This window comes from Euprymna scolopes, chromosome 9 (genome assembly GCF_053919585.1).
Source record: "Euprymna scolopes isolate OS-2025 chromosome 9, ASM5391958v1, whole genome shotgun sequence".
Lineage (NCBI taxonomy): Eukaryota > Metazoa > Mollusca > Cephalopoda > Sepiida > Sepiolidae > Euprymna > Euprymna scolopes.
In genome coordinates, this window is record NC_136490.1 from 115,410,538 (window position 1) to 115,422,908 (window position 12,371).

Genomic DNA, 12,371 nt, shown 5'->3' on the forward strand with positions numbered 1-12,371 from the left:
CATAATCCATAATTGTGAGTTTGTTTGTATAGCCAACGAGCAAACTTTGTTGGCCCTCCGAATCTGGACCCACACTTAATGCATTGTCTTCAAGTATTTATGTATATGGTTCATTCGTCACAACAATAATCAAACAATTCATTGCTCATAGATGTTGCCATTTGATTCAGATTGGATTCATGTACGCCAATGCTTAGCTTCCCTCTACTATTTGAAACCATTTCTTCAAATATTGTTTTTCTGCCAGATTTTGAAACTTTCCTGAAAAAAAAAAACATCCACCTTTAACAGATGGCGGACATGCTTTTACATACAATTTATAAACTTTGCAAATTTATGCTCGTAACTCTCTACCTTTATTCTGTTAGTTATTTCTTCTGAAAAGGAAAACGTATTTTAAAAAAACTCGACAGAATAAAGGAATATATCGTTTTCTTTTATATACTTTCTTGGAAATTCAATGAATCGATAAATACTGTAATTTTTATCTTTAATCGTTTTTATTTGTCTGATACACACACATATATTTGTGTGTGCTTGCGCATGCGTGTTTGTGTGTGTGTGTGTGTGGGGGGGGGGTGCTTATGTTTGTGTATTGTAGGCAAAACTTTTATTGGGAGTTAACTGAAAGTAAACGACCATCGAATCAACTTCAAATGAGGTATAAAGTCTGCATAAAGAACACTTTCACCAAAGAAAGTTGTGGGGGATGCCAAGGCAGTAAAGCATCGTTAGAAAGAATCGCATCCACAATTAAAAACCCACAAGAGATACACGTAAGGTATTTACGATATTTCAAGCTTATTTGAACCGTATTTAATACAGAAACACACCTAGTCTAGTTGGATTATCGAAGTTAAGCAAAGTTGAGCCTGGTTAGTACTAAATGGTTTATCAGCACAATAAAGCGGTTTGTGGAATATTAGGCGCTGTATGTAAGAAAACGTCGACACCTCTCCGTAAAAACTTATACAACCTAACATCATCATCTTTACCCATTGAATTGACTAGGAACCGCTTGTGACTTTGATAATTCCCTGAAACTTTCTCCTTTAGCTGAATTTTTTTAACGCACTTTAGGTGAGTTTCGTTTCTGCACAGGGTCGGTAATATCAAAAGGGTCGTCTCAGAAGTCACCAAGGAATTCACTAATACATGGAATGTTTTTACTATGTTTTGAGATGTGGGCCTTACTTCTATAAGCAGTTCATGATAAAAAGGACTGCTTAAACATAACATTGAAGTTTATCAGCACAATAAAGCAGTTCCCTCTACAAGAGTTCTGCATGTTTCTCATATTTGTACTAGAAAATGAAAGTCACTGATTGGATTAAAAAGACATGAAAAATATTAGGTGAGGACAATACTGTCATACAACCTGTAGATTAAAAGGTTTTTACAAAAACGTAAACAAATCAATAAAAAAAAAGAAACTCCAACTGGTTATTGTAAGCAAATCTTTTATTTTTACAAATACATCAACAATAAACAAAAATGTCTCGCAGTTCGTTCTTTTGTCAATATTGTTTCTTTTCCCCGTTAATTACAATGTTTGTCGAAATATATATTTTTGTATACTTTTTTATCCCATTCCACCATTTATACTTGCCCACGTGATCATATAGGTCTGATCTGCAGTATCACACTCCCGCATATAACGAACTGTAAAAACGGCGACATTATTAAAAATAAAGAAATTAAAGAAACGTTTGTTTCAGTTTAAGAAAAAAGAACAAAACGGAATGGAAAAAAAGGGTGTCGAAAAGTCACTGAAGAGTTTTGAACTTAAATAGAATCTTTATTTTTTATATCTTTTTTGTAATTTTAGCATAATCTTACTAAGACATTGAAAAAAGATTTAAACCTGCAAAATTTAAAAATCTTTATTTATAAAAATTACTGACTTTAAAATGCTGCCCATTTTCAGCTTCGCCCTTGGATTTTCAATTGGCAATGTCAAATAACCACCACGTCCTCCAGAGTTTACTAGCCCTGACTTTTTCTTGCAAAAAGAAAAACTCTGTTAAACAAACCCCAAACCCTGCAAGAATTGAAAGAAAACATCAGGAGCTAAATAAGGGAGTTAAATCGTAATCCAGAGATTCTGCAATCTGTCATGAATAATGTTTTGGAAAGAGCACGAATATGCAAGCTCAAAATGGGCAACATTTAAAAGGCATTATTTTTTATACGCGAAAATGGTTTGAGTTTTTTGGTGTGGGTCTTTGTCTAAAGCAGGTAATCGATCGTAGGTGTAAAAGTTAGGCGATTTAAAGTATAAGTGTGGAGCATTCATTGACCCTCATTCAACTCGGCAACGTCGGGTCCCCCTACTAGTTATTAATAATTTTATTCTACTCCATTTTATGACATCATGCATGCCAGGAGAGTTTTAGACTATGTTATTGTTTTTCTTGATAATAAAGTACAACTTCACCGTCCTCAAGAACTCAGTTCTGATTGGTACAGCAAACATCTTATGTCAGGTGTTTTCCATATAATTATCTTTTTGAGTATGCTCATTAGCTTTGGTGTAAAAGTCGGCTCTTGGGTGAAAAAAAAACGGTGTAACATATCACAACACTGAAGTTAATTATTATTATTATTATTATTATTATTATTATTATTATTATTATTATTATTATTATTAATATTATTATTATTATTTTTATTATTATTATTGTTAATGTATATTATTATTATTATTATTATTATTATTATTGCCATTGTTATTGTTATTATTTTGTTATTATTGTTATTATTATTATTATTTTGTTATTATTGTTATTATCATTATTTTGTTTTTATTGTTATTGTTATTATTATTGCTATTATTATTGTTATTGTAATTATTATTATTATTATTATTATTATTATTATTATTGTGTTAATATTGTTATTATTATTGTTATTATTATTTCGTTATTATTGTTATTATTATTTCGTTATTATTGTTATTATTATTTTGTTATTATTGTTATTATTATTATTTTGTTATTATTGTTATTATTATTATTTTGTTTTTATTGTTATTGTTATTATTATTATTGTTATTATTGTTATTATTATTGTTATTATTATTGTTATTACTATTGTTATTATTATTTTGTTATTATTGTTATTATTATTGTTATTATTATTGTTATTACTATTGTTCTTATTATTGTTGTTATTGTTATTGTTATTATTATTATTGTTATTATTATTATTGTTATTATTATTATTATTATTGTTATTGTTATTATTGTTATTATTATAATTATTATTATTATTTTTATTATTATCATTGTTATTATTAGTAGTATTGTTATTAGTGTTATCTCTATTATTATTATTATTATTATTGTTATTATTATTATTGTTATTGTTATTGTTATTATTATTATTGTTATTACTATTGTTATTTTTATTATTGTTATTATTATTATTGTTATTGTTATTGTTATTATTGGTATTATTATTGTTATTGTTATTATTATTGTTATTGTTATTATTATTTTTGTTATTATCATTATTATTATTGTTGTTATTTTTTTTACTATTGTTATTATTGTTATTATTATTGTTATTATTATTGCTGTTATTATTATTATTATCTTTTTTATTATTATTTTGTTATTATGGTTATTATTATTATGTTTATTATTATTATTGTTATTATTATTTTCTTATTATTGTAGTTGTTATTATTATTATTATTATTATTAGTGTTATTATTAATACTATTTTGTTATTAATGTTATTATTATTGTTATTATTATTATTGTTATTATCATTATTATTAATAATGTCGTTTTTATTATTGTTATTATTTTTATTATTGTTATTATTATTGCTATTATTATTATTGTTATTATTATAGTTATTATTATTGTTATTATTATTGTTATTATTATTATTGTTATTGTTATTATTATTTCTATTATTATTGTTATTATTATTATTGTTATTGTTATTATTATTATTTTTTTTTGTTATTATTATTATTATTATTATTATTATTATTATTATTATTATTAAGACATGCCAATATAAACAAAAAACTTCTTTGAATATTTCATATCTGACATAAGTTTTCTGGGCAAAAATAAAAACTTGCTCGTAGTGCAAGAGAAAGAACGTGAAAAATAAATAAATATCAAGTTCTGAGATGAGATTTGGAAATGTAAAGAAATCAAGGTGATGCGCATTGGAAAGGTTGGAACCATAACGAAAAGCCACCACAAATGGATTGATTTAATTAATGAGACAATCTCTTTTTGCAATTTTGTAAAGTGCTTGATTTTTAGAAATGGCGAAAGTCTTCGGGTGCAGCTTGAATGGTCAAGGAATAAAAATAGAATTTAAAAAATCCAAAAATTGAAATTGCTATATAATAATAATAATAATAATGATAATGATAATGATAATAATGATGATGATGATGATGATGATGATGATGATGATGATGATGATGATGATGATAATAAGAATAATAATAAATAAATGAATATTCAAATAAATAAATAAGAAAATAAAAGAAAAATCCCCGTCAAATCGTAGACTTTTCTGTTCCAGCTGACCACAGGGTTAATATAAAAGAAAAGGTGAAACGGAGCAAATACACAGAGCTAGCCAGAGATCTGAAAGAGATCTGAAAGGGATGAAGAAAATCAAAATAATGCCTATAATAGTAGGAGTACTAGAAACAATCCCGAACAACATTGAAAAAAAGATGGGAGAAATTGGAATCAGAGGAATGACTGAAAAAATACAACGAACAACAATAATGAAAACAGCTGAAATATTAAGGAAAATCGTAAATGCGAAGACTAACAGATACTAACCACAAGCGCACACGAGACAAACTGCTGCAGAGGCAAAACATGAAGCGCTACATGGAACCAAGAATACTGAAGCTGCATACCTATAAGTTCTCTGACCCCGCTCCCATCCCAATTGCCACATCACTGCTCTCTCCAACTAAAAAAGAGTGAGACGAAATAGCCAAACAGTCAAGCAGGAAGAAAAGACTGAGGAGTGAGCACTGACCAGACCTCCACTGTATAAGTGCGAAGAGAACTGGGACCTTGAGGAGGCTTATTGCCACTCAGATTCCAGTAAAGACTTATGGCCGCTTCCAAAGAGAAATCAATGACAAGCAGTTGTTGCGATAATGCAAATTTATTTGCAAATGTTATCGAAATAGGTGGAGAGTACTGGAAACCTGGGGAGACTTGTTGTCACTCAGCTTCCAGGGAATACCACAGGTTGTAGTCAATGAGATCTTTGATGACCTGTGTGAAAGCTTCTTGTGAATCAATAATAATGATAATAATAATAATAATAATAATAATAATAATAATAATAATGATAATAATAATAATAATAATAATAATAATAATAATAATAATAATAATGATAATAATAATAATAATAATAATAATAATAATAATAATAATAATAATAGGAACAATTCCGAAAAACTTTGAAAAAAGAAGGGGAGAATTTGGAATCAGAGGAATGACTGGAAAGGCACAACGAATAACAATAAGGAATTAAGGAAAACCCTTGAATGCGTGGACTAATGCACATGAGCCACACGCGCGGACCAGACGAACTGATACAGAGACAAAACATGAGGAAGCGTCACAAGGAACCAAGAACATCGAAAATAAATATCTATAAGTTCTCTATCCCTCTCCTTTCCCATCTTACATCCCTCCCATTACCCAATCACCGCCTTCCCTACAAAAGAATGATGTCAAATAGACGAGTAGGATAATGGAAAGACCGAGGAGAGAGCACTGACCAGACCTCTGCTGGACAAGTGCGAAAAGAACTGGGATCTTGAGGATGCTTATTGCGATTCAAATTCCAGTGAAGACCAGTAGCCGCTGCTAGCAAGAGATCGATGGTGGGCGGCTGTTGCGATAATGCAAATTCATTTTCAAATGTTATTAGAACAGGTGGTGAGCACTGGAAAACTTTGGAGACTTGTTTTCACTCAGCTTTCAGCGTACCCCACAGGCTATTTTCAAGGAGATATTCTTTATGCCCTGAGTGAAAGCTCCTTGTGAGCCAATAATAATAATAATAATAATAATAATAATAATAATAATAATAATAATAATAATAATAATAATAATAATAATAATAGGCAGTAATAAGAAAGAGAAGAAACTATTTAAATTACCATTATAGCACATGACATATGCAGTTTTGGTGTAATTATCAGGTGGATAATAAAGTTCTTGCAGGTTTTAAATTTTAAAGTCACATGACCATATCTCGGCTCAAACAAAAAATTATTGATCGAAATGAGCACCATCAGAATCAACATACTTTTGCCAACACAAAACAATGTATTTTATGCCAGTGACGTCAAATCTTGCGTTCTAGTGGCAATGAAGTCGTTGAAGGCGTTTTTGATATCGCTTAGATTTTTTAAGCATTTCTCGTGCAGAAATTTGTAGAAATGCTTGAAAAAGAGTTAGTCGGTGAGCGGTCTGGAGAATATGGCAGAGTAGGTAGTTTCGTAGTCCAGTTTGTTCAACTCCTGCAGGGCCAATTTAGCAACGTGCAGCCGGGCATTGTCGTGGAGGAGAGTGGGGCCTCTTCTATTGACTAATGCTGGGTGTTATTGTCGAAGTTTCTGGTGCTTTTCATCCATTTGTTGATAGTATTCCCCACCCTAATGGTTTCGCCTGCATTAAAAAAATGTTTTGTGATGTCGCAGACCACCAAATAGTCAGCATGCCTTTCTTTTTAGTGCAACTCTGGCTTTGGAGCTTCGTTGGCGTCGAACCACTGAGCTGAGAGTCGCCGGTTGCCGTAAAGAATCCACTTTACATCGCAAATCACACCCCGGTTGAAAAACGGGTCGTTCTTGTTGCATAAAAGAAGAGAAGATGAGATTCCATAAAGGCGTTTCTTTTGGTTCTCGTTCAATTTTTGAGGAACCCATTTATTAAGTATTTTTTTTTTTATCTTTCCAATCTTTCTCAAGTGGTTGGAAATCGTCGTATACGTTACATCTAATTCAGAAGGTCTTGAACAGTTCTGCATGGATTAGCTTCGACAAATGTTTTTAATTGATCGTTGTGAACATTAAATGCATGACCACTTCACTCAGCATCTTCTAGACCTTCCTCGCCGCCACGAAAATTTCCAAGCCACCATTGTGTTGTGCGTTCAGTAGTGGTTCCTGAGCCAAACGCTTCGTTAATATCGCAAGCTGTTTTAGCCACTTTTGTTTCTAGCTTGAATTGAAATAAGAAAAATGTGCGAATTTGCTTTGTTTCCATCTTGTTTTCAACGCTCGAAAAAGATTTTTAACACGATTGCAATTTAAACGATTTAAACGATTAGATAGAGCGAAAAACAGTCTGTAAAATGATATATAAAGTGAAGGTATTACAACGAAAATTTATTTGAAAATACATCATTTAAAATCAAAATTTTAAATTCGGCAACAACCTTTTCGAGCCGTTTTGGAACTTGTGAATTTAATTATTTTGACTACTACTACTTCTACTACTACAAATATTACTACTAGTAGTAATAGTAGTTTTACTTTTTTCGTTGACACATTCGACATGCCTAAGATACTTTATGACAAATTTATTGTTTATCCATTCTAGTAGTAATAGTAGCAGCAGTAGTAATAAAAGGAAACGAAGAGGAGTAGAAGTAGCAGTATGTTTTTTTTTTTACTTTTTCTTTGACACATCACGTTAATCTTTATGAAAAATTGATGCAATTGTGGCGAGTAGTTCTGGCGCATTTAATTTTATCATGTCTATATAGTTGTTGTAGTTGTTGTATATGTTTGATTTCCGGTTACATACTTCTACATACACTATGTGTGTGAGTGTGTTCTTCCATGCCTGTAACAACAAAAGCGTCTACCATAGTCAATGTATGTTGGAAGCATCTATCTTGTGCAATGTGTGTGCTTGTGGATTTGCAACGCATACAATAAAACAGTTCATTAACACCAGTTTGTGTAGCGCACAGGCTGGGAACATACCCCTTTTCTTCTCATTATCCAAGTTCATCTTTCTTCGAATGAAACTGGCAACAATAATTTATATATTTGATCTAATACTTTTATATGTGTTTCGTAGTTTGATAATGCTTCTTTTGATTACTACATTATGCTAAGGGCGCGTTTATCCAAGCTTCCAAACGCGGAGACGATATCTTCCGTGCTAACGTCCAACTCCGCCACCTCTCTGACTCTCAACTCTAACTAAACTCTGACTAAAAGATGTAGGTGTCTTTTCAAAACTATCTCATTACGCCATTACCTCACGTAAGCAAATTCACAAATCAGCTAGTCCATTTTTGTCACGTCTTTTGTTCATTTAGCTAACATTCCACGTTAACATCCCCAATACATTTCTACCATAAATATTTTTATCTGTAAACATATCTTTTCCGTTTCGATACATATTTCTAACATTCTATTTCCCAAACATCAACAACGATCATTATAATAATCGTTCAGGTTACTTTGCAACCCCCCGGCAGTGCTCAATTTACTAAGACATATCAAGCTAGAAAAGGGGGCTTTATAAAAGATATGGTGCAATTGTCGAGTAGATTTGGAGAATGTACTTGTTGAATTGTTTATTATTTTTAGTAGTAGTAGTAGTAGTAGTAGTAGTAGCAGCAGTAGTAGCAGCTATGATAGCATATGTACTTCTATGTCAGAAATGGTATCGTGTAGATGCAATATAACAAATTGCATTATAATATAGATAGAATATGTAGCATTATGTTATATTGACATCTGAGTCGTTGTATTGAATAGCATTTAATAGATGACACTACTATAGTAACAACAATAGACAAATGCTGATCTTGTCTTAACTACCGAAAGAACACGCAACTGCCCATATAGATACGATCACGGTTTATGAAATAAACGCGTTCAGCGATGAGAATGCTATTTTCCAACTAAAAGAGATCCTATTATAGAGACTTATCTATTGTTTCTTTACTAATGTGTCATCTTTTATAAAGGCCTAAAGGTCACTCGAGAAAAAGTGCTAAATGAGTGTCAGGTGGTCGGTGTAATAACACCGTGATGATTGATAATAATCATGGTGATTAGGCAGAACTGTATTATTTAAGACGGCTCAATAAGAATTTGATAATATTGGACTTGAAAACGAACATCAGTCAGCTGGAAAACCGCCCCGCGATACTGTGTTCGGCAGACAGGTAGTTCTAGCAAAGAGTTTTAACATTGAAGTTTCGTTTAGGTTTAAGAGATATGGAGAGAGAGAAAATGGAAATATTGATAGTGGTTGTAATTAGACGAGTTTTGTTGTGAATGTTTTCAGTAAAGTATGTGAAATGCAATGATTTGAACAGTAATCTGCAGTTATCTCTTCATTCGGGCAAGCACGGGTTGCCCTGCTAGTTTCTTATAATAATGTTATTTTCTTTTATAATAAACGTGTAACACAAGCACCATATTTTTATTCTCGCTTTTTTCTTCTTTTTTTTTTTTTTGCTCTCTTATTCTTTCCATCCCCCTCTCTCTTTCTTTTTCTCGTTTGCATTGAAACCATGTTTCTTATTTAAAACTTTGTTGTCGGAATCCCAAGTAAATTCTCATACACATCCCGTTGCAATAAATTACATTCGTAAATGCTCGACACAAGTATTTAATTCGTTTTCATCCATTTTTTTCTTCTCAATTTATATGAAAACAATAACTCTTAATTCACGAGTTTAAACGTTTTAATGTTTTTTTTTTCAACAGTGCATGTTTTCAAATGAAAACGTTGGGTCATGTTATTTGATATTTCAACCACTGAACGCGTAAGTAGTTCACATAGACAAAAGCAAAAGAGAAGTCCAACATTTCTTCCACGATTAAATATCGTGTTCATAAACAACGCATAAGAAAATAAAACTATAGGCGTTTAGCTTACGATACTTTCTAAATAAGATGAGACCATCACTTGCGTTATTTCCAACGTTGAAAACGCTTTACAGAATAGTTAACAGTCGAGAATGGTATCATTAACACAAGCGACCTTTTGGGCTTCAGAATGTATTTTTCTACATAGTGATCACAATACACAATGCACTATATTCTAGCGATAAACGATGGCTTCGCATGGCTCCTAAAACGCATTTTGTCATACGAGGGTGCTCCAAAGGTAAATAACATATATGTTCATTTAATTCAAAACGTTAAAGAGCTACGAAGACGAGAGCGATATCATTAAAACGAGCGATCTTTCTTTGCTCCAGAATCTACTTTTCTACATAGTCACCGCCATTCTCAACGCACGTTTGCCAGCGATGAATGATGCCTCGGTCGTTAAAGTCCAGCGCGCGTTTTGCCACTTTCATTACTGTCGCCACTTCTTACTGTGCTGACAACAACTGCATCGGTTTCGTAAACGCACAACAGGCGCCGGTGAATGTTGATTAGTTCATTTTCAGAACGAAGGAATTCAATTTCGCATCTCTGCTTTTGGCGCACGTCTATGACAAGGCTTGCTTTCTTAGAGTGTCACACCGTCAATATCTGCAGCAGATAAATGAAGCTTTTAAGTCAGTAATGCAGAAGGTCAGTCATCATAACGATGTAAATTGCAATTCCCTTTGATTCATTCGGGCAGAATAAAAAGATAAATAGTGGGGGGATTATTGATAGTGGTTTTGGCTAGACGAGTATTTTTCGTGAAAGTTTGGTAAGGGGGAAACCATAGATTGGAGCTCAGACGAGCACTTGCCATGAAAATAACGATAAAGCAGAGACAGGCTCGCAACGTCTCTTCTGTGGGAAAGAGGTTGCAGGGAAGAGAAAAGGGCATCCCCCACTAGGCTACAAATCTATTTTGAACTCTGTAAAGGCAGAATAAGCTGCTTCTAGCAGCTTCTGCCCAGATGTGGCAACAGTACTCCATCATTGGACGTGCCTGGCTCTTATACAGGTAGTGAATCGAATCATCAGTGAGATATCTACTAGAGCAGTACAAGGATCCCACCATTTTTCAAGCGCTTTTGGCAACAGATTTGATGTACGCGTTCCATCTCAGATCTGAAGTAAAGGTCAAGCCCAGAAGCTTGTCAAAACATGGCGCCTCCCCAAGATGAGAGCCATTCATTTCAATTGATCCCAGATGGGGATCAGAGCAGTGATGATCTAAAGATATCAGATTGGTTTTAGATGCATTAAAAGTATCACGTGCTAAAGATCAGAGGAGAGAGAATCAGAGAGAACTTGGTCATTTACGGTCTTTGATGAGTTCTGATTGATGGTTTTGTCGCCAGCATTACTTTTGCTACGGCCTTTGTATAACTATTCTTATCTAAATTCGGTCTGTGAGCATATTACTTAGAGTTACATGTTTATCCTCAAATTACGTTTCTGTCACCAGCAGCAACAACTTGCAGTCACAATGCATCTCGATATTTCAGCAGTACCAATCTGTCGGGTGGGCTGCAAAAAGAAAAAAAATTCAATTTAGACATGCGCACAAGAATATTTTTATTAACATAAAGACTATTCAGCAATTGCATCAAACAGTTACAGAGGAACCCGAAAGGCCAGGTTTCGTCTTGTTATAAATACATTTTAACTTGTAACATATCTTAAATTCTGTTTTGAAATATGCGATAACTGCGTGACTCATTAGCCACCGTTATCATCTCATATTCGTTTTGCGAACCGGATTCTCGTAAATGTTCGGTAGGGCTTGACCCAAAACTTACGTTTCTTATATATTTCTATTGCTTTACACAAGAAAATAAAACAATACAGGGTGGAACGGTAAAATTGTCGCCCTAAAGAAAACAACACAACAGCTTTATTTTAAGACATTTATTGAAAAAAATCAATTCAGGTAACTTAATTATATACTAGAGCTGACAGCTATTGGATATAGCCGCATTCAGCCTCAATCACCGCCTCGGTACGGGTCTGGAATTGGGAGCATGCCTTATCAACAAGAGCCAGCATGAGATCGGCGAATACTCAGAGGATGGCAGCGATCAGGCTTGCTTTGGTGTTGTTGGTTATGTCCTTGGCATATGACCAAAGAAGTAGTTCAGTGGGTTCAGGTCTTTGGAGGCGGAGAGCCAGTGAGAGAAAGGTACAAAGTAATAGCACTCCCTTTTAAGCAAAGCCTGGGTCTCTATGAACTTGTAGGTAGGCGCCAAGTACTGATGCCACACCTAGGGTCCGCCAGCAGCCATCCGATAACACCAGGGGTCACCACAAGATTGGAGATGCGCTGCTGGTCTTTGGCGTGATTTCAAATGAGTGTCACACTATGCCACCTCACATCTTCGAAGTCGGTTTTAAAGTGAATACTAAAGCGTACCTGCTGAAGAATGTGTGTATATTCTGGTGACATCAG

The 12,371-nt window shown here is 33.2% G+C and overlaps 2 long non-coding RNA genes across 2 annotated transcripts in view; both read right to left on the reverse strand.

Annotated features, from left to right (window-relative positions):
* Positions 1-1,440: 1,440 nt before the first annotated feature.
* On the reverse strand, positions 1,441-8,857 carry LOC145284810 (uncharacterized). Its single transcript, XR_013868892.1, has 2 exons — positions 6,176-8,857; positions 1,441-1,662 (listed from the first exon to the last, which is right to left on the reverse strand). It is a non-coding gene; the product is annotated as an uncharacterized LOC145284810 (long non-coding RNA).
* A 454-nt stretch (positions 8,858-9,311) lies between these two features.
* The window catches only part of LOC145284809 (uncharacterized), a 78,419-nt gene continuing 75,359 nt past the window's right edge, over positions 9,312-12,371 (reverse strand). Inside the window, exon 2 of the long non-coding RNA XR_013868891.1 lies at positions 9,312-11,452. This is a non-coding gene — a long non-coding RNA (uncharacterized LOC145284809). The remainder of the gene's footprint in view (positions 11,453-12,371) is intronic.